Genomic DNA, 9,681 nt, shown 5'->3' with positions numbered 1-9,681 from the left:
TTAATTATTAAAAAATCTTAATCAATAAAATTTATTAAAATATTTTGTTTATTATTTAATTCATAGTCATTATAAATTAATTGCAATGTTTAATGTATTGCCATTCAACTTCATGTGATCTTTTAAATCGTATCAATGTTGAACTCGTTCAAAATAAATTAAAAAAATAAAATTTAATTTTTTATAATGCAAAATAATTTGTTATTAAAAAAAAATAATTTTTAATTTACTATTCTTTCAAGATAATTGTAAATTGAATTAAATTAAAACAGTGAACGTATTTACGTAGCTTAGCGAAATATTTTTCTTAATCTAAGTTTACCTCAATTTTGCAATAGATAACAATGTAAAATAGAATCTAACTCTAAACTGTTTCCATGGATGGAGAAAAATAAATGACAATAGAACATAAAAATAGAAAAAAGATAGGATATAAAAGAAGAAAAAAGACTAACATAGTCATCCAAACTGGTAGTTAAAAGTTACAAGACGATTTGTTGAGTAATCCCAGACCGTTTCTAGACGCTTGCGAATCGCGATTGTAAACGCCGTGATAATTGTCGTGCAGTCCTCGTAATGACAATTTTCATTGTGCCGTCACACAGCATTCGCTTAGGGAACGGTAATTGCCATATTGCATCTGTCGAGACATCGTCATCGGGGATATAGAATTGTACAAAATGTGCAATACAATTATTGTTTTAGAAAACAAAAAGTTAATCGACATCGTACATCAATTCGTGAAAAAATTATTTTGCTTTAATTATTCCCAAATAAAATTAAATATTCACAAATATTTATTTTCAGTCATTTTTTTATTTAATAATTTCAATTATCTGTTAAATGACCTATTTATTATAATTATTCCCTAAAATAATTATAAACATTTGACTGTTTTGAAAATAATAAAATTTACTTTGATACAAATAATGACAACTTTCAATTGTGCAACATCTACCGCATTACGTGCAAAACTCAGCTAAGAGACGTTAATTTGCCAGCAAAGTCATTCACACTTTATTACTGCCAGAATCATTTTGCATTACTAACCTTACCGTATATATTCAAGCCACAGAATTCACGTAATTAAATACAAAATTTTACATTTGTACGTAATCGCTCTGAATTTAGCAATATTTCATTTGCATTTAAGTCATTTTTGGCTAAAATGATGATTGTTGAAGCTGTTGATGAACTCGTTCTCTTTATTGAAATTTTAAATGAACCTAATTAAATCTATATTGAAGAATATTCAACTAAACATTTAATATCCTAGAAAAAATATTTAACTAAATAAAACTGCAATAAATTTAATAAAAATTCCTTTTACTATGAAATAAAATAAATCATGAATCATATCAACTAATATTGATATCCTCACCAGAGGTTTTAATCTACACATGAAATAGAATAAAATGAGACAAAGTAATGATTCCATAGGGAATGATAAAACTGTATTTACTGGAGATTTTCATTGACGTTGTTTCATAACAGGTCAACAACAAGACCACGAAAAAGAACAGCCAATTTTGTATGATAGTGGTTGGAGTTCATGGCGTTAGACCTCGGCTTGTGAAACCAATATAGCAATGTTCACCGCGGAAAGTTCGCTGGGTAATGCTATACAATATTAACTCGAGCTTCCATTACTTCGGACTCTAACATTCTCCCACTCAAGAGTCGACGGACGGTGTCCCCGTCACCCCGTCCACCTTGGCAACTCGTTCGTCTCAGGAAGCACAATCGAGGAAGCTGCAGTTATTGTAAAAAAATATCTGAATTTGAAATCAATCATAAATACCTCTCATTTTTATTATTAATTATTTTTTATCATAGACACAACATGTCATTCATGTCGTGATGGTTCAAGAATAATGAAATTTTAGTGGAAAATCATTTATATTATTTTTTGTATAATTTTCAAAAAGTCTGTTCAAGTAAAATTGTATTATAGTAATACTTTTTATGTTGTCGGCAATCTCTGATGTTACTTAGGCTACTGGCAAAAAGGAGAAGTGATTTGATGCGATTGGCTGTTGCGAATAAACTGCGAGAAGCGGATTGGTTCCATCGATTTCATTAGTTCACGTTCTCTCCTCCGCGATCTACAATCATTTCTTATAATACTTCTTGAGACTCAAGATTTCTTTCTCCCTCTCTTTCTGTATTAATATATTGTCTTTGTTCTACTTTCATTTTGTTTTTATGTTTATTTTAATTCTTTATAGCATGACCTCAATTGTCTGTTGGTTAGTAATATAGTCCAGGAACGAATACAAGTCAAAAGTTTAATCTTTTTTTTAAAGGGTTTTACTTAAAATTGATTTTAAAAAAAAATTAATTAAAAATCCAATCAATTAAAAATAAATATTATAGCATGGATACTTGTGTTTTCAAATAAGAAAATTAATGTACAGTGCAATAAAAATTCTTGTCGCAAGGAAAAAGATATTATCATTTATTTTATCAACAACAACATATTGAACTATCTTTATCTTTATAAGACTCTAAAACTGTAGGAAATTAGGATACCAAAAAAATTATCGAAAAAAGGATCTTGGAGTAAATTTTGAAAGGTGTACATTGGGTATACAGATGAATGACTGTTTTTGTTGTTGAAGGGACACAGGTACAATGCAACGAAAATAAATATATATGATATTATGCTAAGCCTTGCGGTAGAAAATCTAAAAATATTTCATCTGTATCGATTATTTGTCAATAAATCTCTGAAAATAATCCACCTTTATTCAAAAAAATTATATTAATGTTATTTATATAGACACGAACCTTTTTTTAATGGTAAAATTGATAAACACATTTCTAAAGTTCTTGTGCTGACAATAAATTGAAGAATTCCCACGCCAAAGTTCACTGTATTCATTGTAATTTTTTTCATCACTCAGTTACAATTTATTTAATTGATTTAAAAGTAATTGTTAAGAAGTAACACTTTTTGTGTGTAAAATATAAATATAGGATGATTTTACTTTTGAAGTAAAGATGGTATAAACTACGAAATTATCGACATCAAAGATAATTTGTAAGTTTACAATAATTTTAAGCTGATGAGTGATTGCGAGGTCAATGTTACTCTACGACTCCTCATTTTCTTCAAGGACGTATATACAAACTCAAGATGAAGGATTCGAGGGCTATCGCAGATAATGACGAACCACCGCAAAGTAATTTTACCGGAAAGAGCTTCGAAGCTTCTTTACTTGCCATTACCGGAATCTTTGTAAGCAAGATGAGAAACTCTCAGTTTGTATTTCTTTTGTACATCATTTTGTTTTTTCTTATTATTATTTTTTTATTATCACACAAGTTTTTACATATTGTCAAAAGTTTCTCTACTCCAATAAATAATACTTTAAACCATCTAACTCTTCATCATCACGAAATCAATCAACTTTAATTTTTATATAATCCATAAAAATACGTATTTTCTACTTCTCAATTTTTCTCCATTTCCCATAGTTTAGCTAAAAAATGCATTTAAACAATAAAATGATTTATAACTTTTAAATGCACTACTTCAGGGAAAAATAACTTACATATTTGGATGCAGCATGCAAAAGTTATTTTATCTAACTTTGAAAAAAAAAAAATTGCATAAACCTTTTATGGCTGGCCCATGTATCGGTTAGACTTTCCATGTGTTATGAAAAATAAATAAAGTATCGAAGGTGGTGGTGGCAACGAAACATATAATAAGTAGAACTAGGCCTATCTCAAAGTAAAATCGAGAGTTGCATGTTCAGTTAAAGACTGGCATAAGGACGCAGGGAATCGTCGACGAGAAACATAAGGAATGCAGTAATGACAGGAAAGCGTATAGTCGAAGAGATACTTCGGCTAGGACGCAATGTGTTTGAAAGAAGGTAGAAGAGTACAGGAATGTCAGTCACTGTTTGGTGATCCTCTGCTTTGTGTTACATCGAGCGTTTTAACCACTCGAAATGGTTTCCTTTGTCGACGAGGCTTGGTTATCGACTTTCGCTCGAGTCCTCATCCAGGGTACCCTCTCGAAGTACTTCGGAATATCACAAAGCTTATACACAAAACGCATAAAAATGATAAATATATCTATATATGTATGGAGTAAATAAAATATATAAAACAAAAGAAATGACTAAAAGCGAATGATGGTTAAAAAATAAAATAGAGCTTTATTTCTACACTGTATATAATATATATATATGTATAAATATAAGTGTATGTGTGTGTACGTATATGGCAAAGAGGCTACTAAAAGCCTTCGAGCGAAGCCGTAAGAGTGCGAAGAAACTTATGACAATGGCGATTACGATCGTTGGTTGTTTCGGACCGATGACCAGAATCATCCACGCGTGACCCTTCTGTTGTTTAGCTCTGCAGCAATCAGCTTTTGAGAAATTAATTAATACTCGAGTTGTACAATTACATGTATTAATATCATAATTAAAAATAATTGAAAGATTCTATAAATTTTTATTAATTTACTAATAAAATTTTACTAGTTATATTTTTGTTTTGTTTCATTTTAAATAATTGATGATTTTAAAAATTCAACGATGACAAGGTATTTATCAAGATGTGTATTGAAAAGATAATTGGAAAAAAAAGAAGAATTTTTCTGCAACAATCAAGTGATTTTATCTAATTTGGCAACACTGGTTACAGTATTATACTGTAAAACTGTATCATATAAAGTCCATAGGTCGATGTCCCTTATATTCACTGCTCATTTACGGACTCGTTGACATTCCAAATGAGTCAAACAATTCACCAAAATAGCTCATGTGTATACTGACAATTGATGTATAAATTATGATGAGAAATAATTCATATATTAAATAGAATAATCATATGAAATATATTTAAACTATGTACATATAGGAAATGTTATATTATAATGACAATGATGGCTTGAATACACGCATGAATATGAAGAGAGTTAGTTTTTTTTATTGTTTAAAAGATATTTCGATGAATACAAAGGGAAGCCGATCGTGTCAGTGAAGATGGAATCGCCAGGACGTTTCGTCTTCCTTGGCTTCATTCCATTTGTATAACTTCCTTTTGATTATCTCACACCGTCCTCTATTAATCAGCCCAAGAGTCCGCTCGCTCTTAATTACGCAGACTCGGGCCTCGTCTCCGTAGATTGACCATAAAGATGACTTGGTAGTGGATTTACCAGCAGGAAGGGCAAACCAAGTGACAAAGAACGAAAAAATATGTTTGATCAGAGACGGGTAAAAATTATCCTATAAAGCTACAAAAATTGGTCAATGAAAGGATGATGCTATCAACATTGTTTCTCCCACATTCAACAAAAAATTTAATTAGCTATGATGCTACATTTTATTGACCACAATTATCCTTAAAATTAACTCTAATTAATGCTCCAAAAAATAATCATCATGACAAATAGTGTATATATGCACATATTTTATTGAATTATTAATGACACAAAGCATCAATTGATGATTGAAAATTTATTTTTCATACAATTAAACAATGATATTCAATAGCATACGAGAGGTTTGCATGAGTGAAATAAAAGTGTTTTAAAAATTTTTTAATAAAGAATTCTTGTATACTCGAGGAAGTCATTTAGGCAAGGAAGAATGAATTGAATAGATTAAACGATTATTTTTTCATTGGAAGAATGTTTTTTTTTTTTCAACTGCAATCCAAGTCAATCGCAGGAAACGATAATTTTATTCGTCACCATCACGAGAGAGGAAACACAATGATAACAGAATAAGGAAATTATTATTATTCTTTTCCTTATCCAAAACTATAATGAAAAAAATGGTTATTATTGGTTAGTATTTGACATTGAAACAGTTGGCAGGTGGAACAATTGGTTGTCGACGATGAATCGAGACAACGAGAGCCTCGCTTAGCTATAGACAGTCATATCCGGCGGGTACAGGCAATTAATAACTCGCCAGGGTCTATTAATGCCATTGTTCAGAGACGCGTGACGAGGATGACCATGTGTGTATATGTTTCTGTGTCTACCTACCTACCTATCTACCAGTGAGAATATGTCCAGTATACACTACATATATAACCCCAATACTGTAAAGCACGCACATAAAGGTTGCTTGTTGCTGAAGACGTAGCATTGGCAGGTGCTACTTTAACAATTGTGTTGGAGAATTCATCAATTGATGGTTAAAATCGATGCACATCAGCTACAAGTAATACTGTTGCATGCCTTCAAGATTTTTATCTTTACCAACACCCTTATTTTTTTCTCGATACTTTACAAGGCAGCTGACGATATGACTTCCGTATTGATGGTATAAATATTTAAATTATTCTAGAATAAATATTAAATGAAAAATGAATATAGATTGATGATAGTTTATTGATATTTTTTTGTTCGGTAGGGGATGAAACAAAAAAATGTAAGTTATAATATTTTTTTAAATAATTGGATCGGAAATTTAAATTCAGTGACATCACTGTATGTATTAAGTAAATTCAATTATATATCGAATGGCAAAGCAATGAAATTCATCTGTGATGACGTGTAGAATATACATATATGTACGAAAGAGCAGTCTAGCGTCACAAAACTCATTATACCATCACGTTAATGAATGTTTTATTTTTATTAATTTATTGTGTAAAAGCTTTGAATTTCCTTCATTATGATACGTCGAAAATGGACTGAAATAATTTATGATAATATCTAGAATAAAAGCATAATAAAAAGTAATAAATTCCATAATAAGATATTTTATACAATGTTGTAGACGATCTTATACATAATTATTTTCGAGTCGTTATTATTTTTAAATTGAAAATTGATTATTATTGAATTATAGCATTGGTGCATACACATCATTCATCTAGACATCATAATTCTTTATTTTTCCAGATTAATTGATTTTTATTTTATACATGCCCTGAGTATTCGATAAAAAGAATTGGAAATATTTGCAATAAAAATTTTTATTGAATTTAATGAAATGTATTTTGATATTTGGCTTAAGATTATGATAAGTTTAAATACAAATGCCATTAAATTCATTTTCACTTTCTGAGACACTCTGGATCTTAAATAAAAATAAAACATTTGAATAAACTAATACTCAGATAATTTTATTCAATATAATGGAGCACAACAAAAAATATTTTTTCAATGAATTCTTTTTTATTATTTTAAATTATTAGAACTGAATCTACAAAAATAATACCATGTCAATGCTGAAAAAATATTTTACTGTCACTATTCAAAATTTTTATGTTATTAATTAAAAAAAATATTACTTGCTGGCAGTTAATTTTTTCTCAAAGGATACACTTTTTTAGTTCTCTAGACTTTTCTTGTCATTTACTCTTATAATTTTATGCTAATCGACTTATGTGTACGTGTGTATCAGCACTGTCGATACAGCATGTACGCAAAAGACCTTCTTTAATAATTTACTATATTTCACTAATTTCATTATACCCACAAAGATAAAAATGTCTATTTTCTAGATAGACTTAATTATTTCAGATAGTTATCGATTGTTATGCAATCCATAAAAACAATATTTCTATTTAGCAGAAATTTCTACAGTATGTGATATAGAATGATTGGAAAATTCCACTATCTGTTGCAATATATTGATCGAAGACGGATGTCAACTTGATCCTAAACTTCCGTTCACATCAAGAATTTAGTTCGATATAAAAGTTTAGAGCACCCAATAAATCTGGATCTTGATGAAGTGGATATTAAGGCGCTTATAAACCACGCATATATTTAAACGTCGTTCCCATCGAATCCCCGGCCGCAACAAAACTCAAATCTAACTTATTTACATATCTAGCAATGCCGGTGAATTACCATATCCGTAGTACCCAACATTGGATATACGTGCCAACGCATGCAAAATAAAGAAGCATCACGGACGTCAAGGTGGACGTATAAGAGCAGCCTGATTGTTGTTGTATACAGTTGTTGTGCAGTGAGAGAAAGGATCGTATGACACATGCAAGGAAGTAAGAGGGAAAAAAAGGGGAAACTTTTATTAGGCCAGGTGAAGGGACAAGACCAAGGTCGACTGAACATCGTCACGATTGCTTCAAAGGGTTGCGGATCGATGAGCACGGATTAGCATCACGTTTTTCTGATATCTGCATGCATATATCGCCGAGTGTTTTCTATAGCCCTAAAGAAATCGACCGTTCTTAGCGTGAGACTTATCTAAATGATGACAAGAAGTGTCACATGGCCTAAGAATAATACATAAATTATTGGCAAATATTAATGGCTGTTGATACAATTTTATTTTATTTATTTAAAAGCGTATTCTATAGGTTGATGCTAAGTAATATGATATTGTAATCAACTGAAATAATTATTTAACAATTAAAATGAAATAATAAATATAATAATTTTTATACAAAGTATAGTTCATTGTATTCATCCGAAAAGAAATGAAATGACAAAAGACGATCACGAAAGAGATTTATTATTAGTAAAAAGAAAAGGCTTTATTAATATAAAATACAATAGAATCAATAAAAATAGTATGCTTTTATGATATCATTTATTCTAATAAATGTATATACGGTCGACATTTAAAGATGTCACGGAGCAACTCTCGATTCATAAGAATAAGATGCTTGCAATACGTCTTATAAAAGTAACAGGTAAAAATATTTTTTCGAATAAATGATCTATAGATCATGATCCGATCATCAGTCTTCAATGGCATCCTTACCTATTCTAAAGATATTTGGGTCATGGATATTACAATGCACCCCAACTGCATAGGTAAGTATGAGAAAATCAAATAATATAAAAGTTTTATATAATATGTAGATATAAGAAACACATGTGTATTATTATATTCTTAAATATGTACTCTTGAATATATTTTATTTAATCCTTTTATTATGTTTCTATAAATCTATAAATAAAACCTGCAGTTGTTAAATATATTCAGCTAATGCAAAAAATAATTATGTTTATCAACAACTCACACATAAAATGAAATAAAATAATATTCATCAATTAATTGCAAACAATCTGATGCTTTATTGTTTATGTTTATAGTTAATATACGTTTGAGGCTTAGTTTTATTAATTTTCTAAGAATATAAATATATTGTTTACTTAATAGCATTTAGGACTGATCTGGACTTAATTATTTTTTGTGTAGTCTAAGTTTTGCTGGTTTCCGTTCACCAGAGCCTTTCGTCTTATAAGGACGTACTTTTAAATCTTCAAGATAAAAAAAGATATTTTTTTATTATTATTTAAATAATTTAATCAATTATTAACTTAATTTCTGTTATAAGAATTTCGAATAATTTAAATAAATATTTTATATTTTATTTGTTAACAAAATATTTATAATAATCATTCGCACTTGTAATAATTTGTTTAAATTTTTTATTTAAACCCAAAAGAATTGAAGACAGTCCTAAGAATAGACATCTGATCTATTGCAATGACTAAAAATTTTTTTCGTGTGATAGAATGAGAACTAACCTTTGAATACATTACATCATCTATCAAGGGCTTCCATGTAAGAACCCCATCCCCGGGTATTCTTTCAATAGAGATATCGGAAAAAGCAGACGATTGCTAGTATTTTAGTGCTCATGTGCTCCTTCTGTCTCTAGGTTACACAAACACAAATGAAAGTTATAAGAGACCGATGCAAATTTTCTTCGTAT

This window comes from Chelonus insularis, unplaced genomic scaffold (genome assembly GCF_013357705.1).
Source record: "Chelonus insularis isolate UGA/USDA-ARS -01 unplaced genomic scaffold, ASM1335770v1 contig_139_pilon, whole genome shotgun sequence".
NCBI classification, from domain to species: domain Eukaryota; kingdom Metazoa; phylum Arthropoda; class Insecta; order Hymenoptera; family Braconidae; genus Chelonus; species Chelonus insularis.
Note: the sequence above shows the minus strand (reverse complement) of the source record.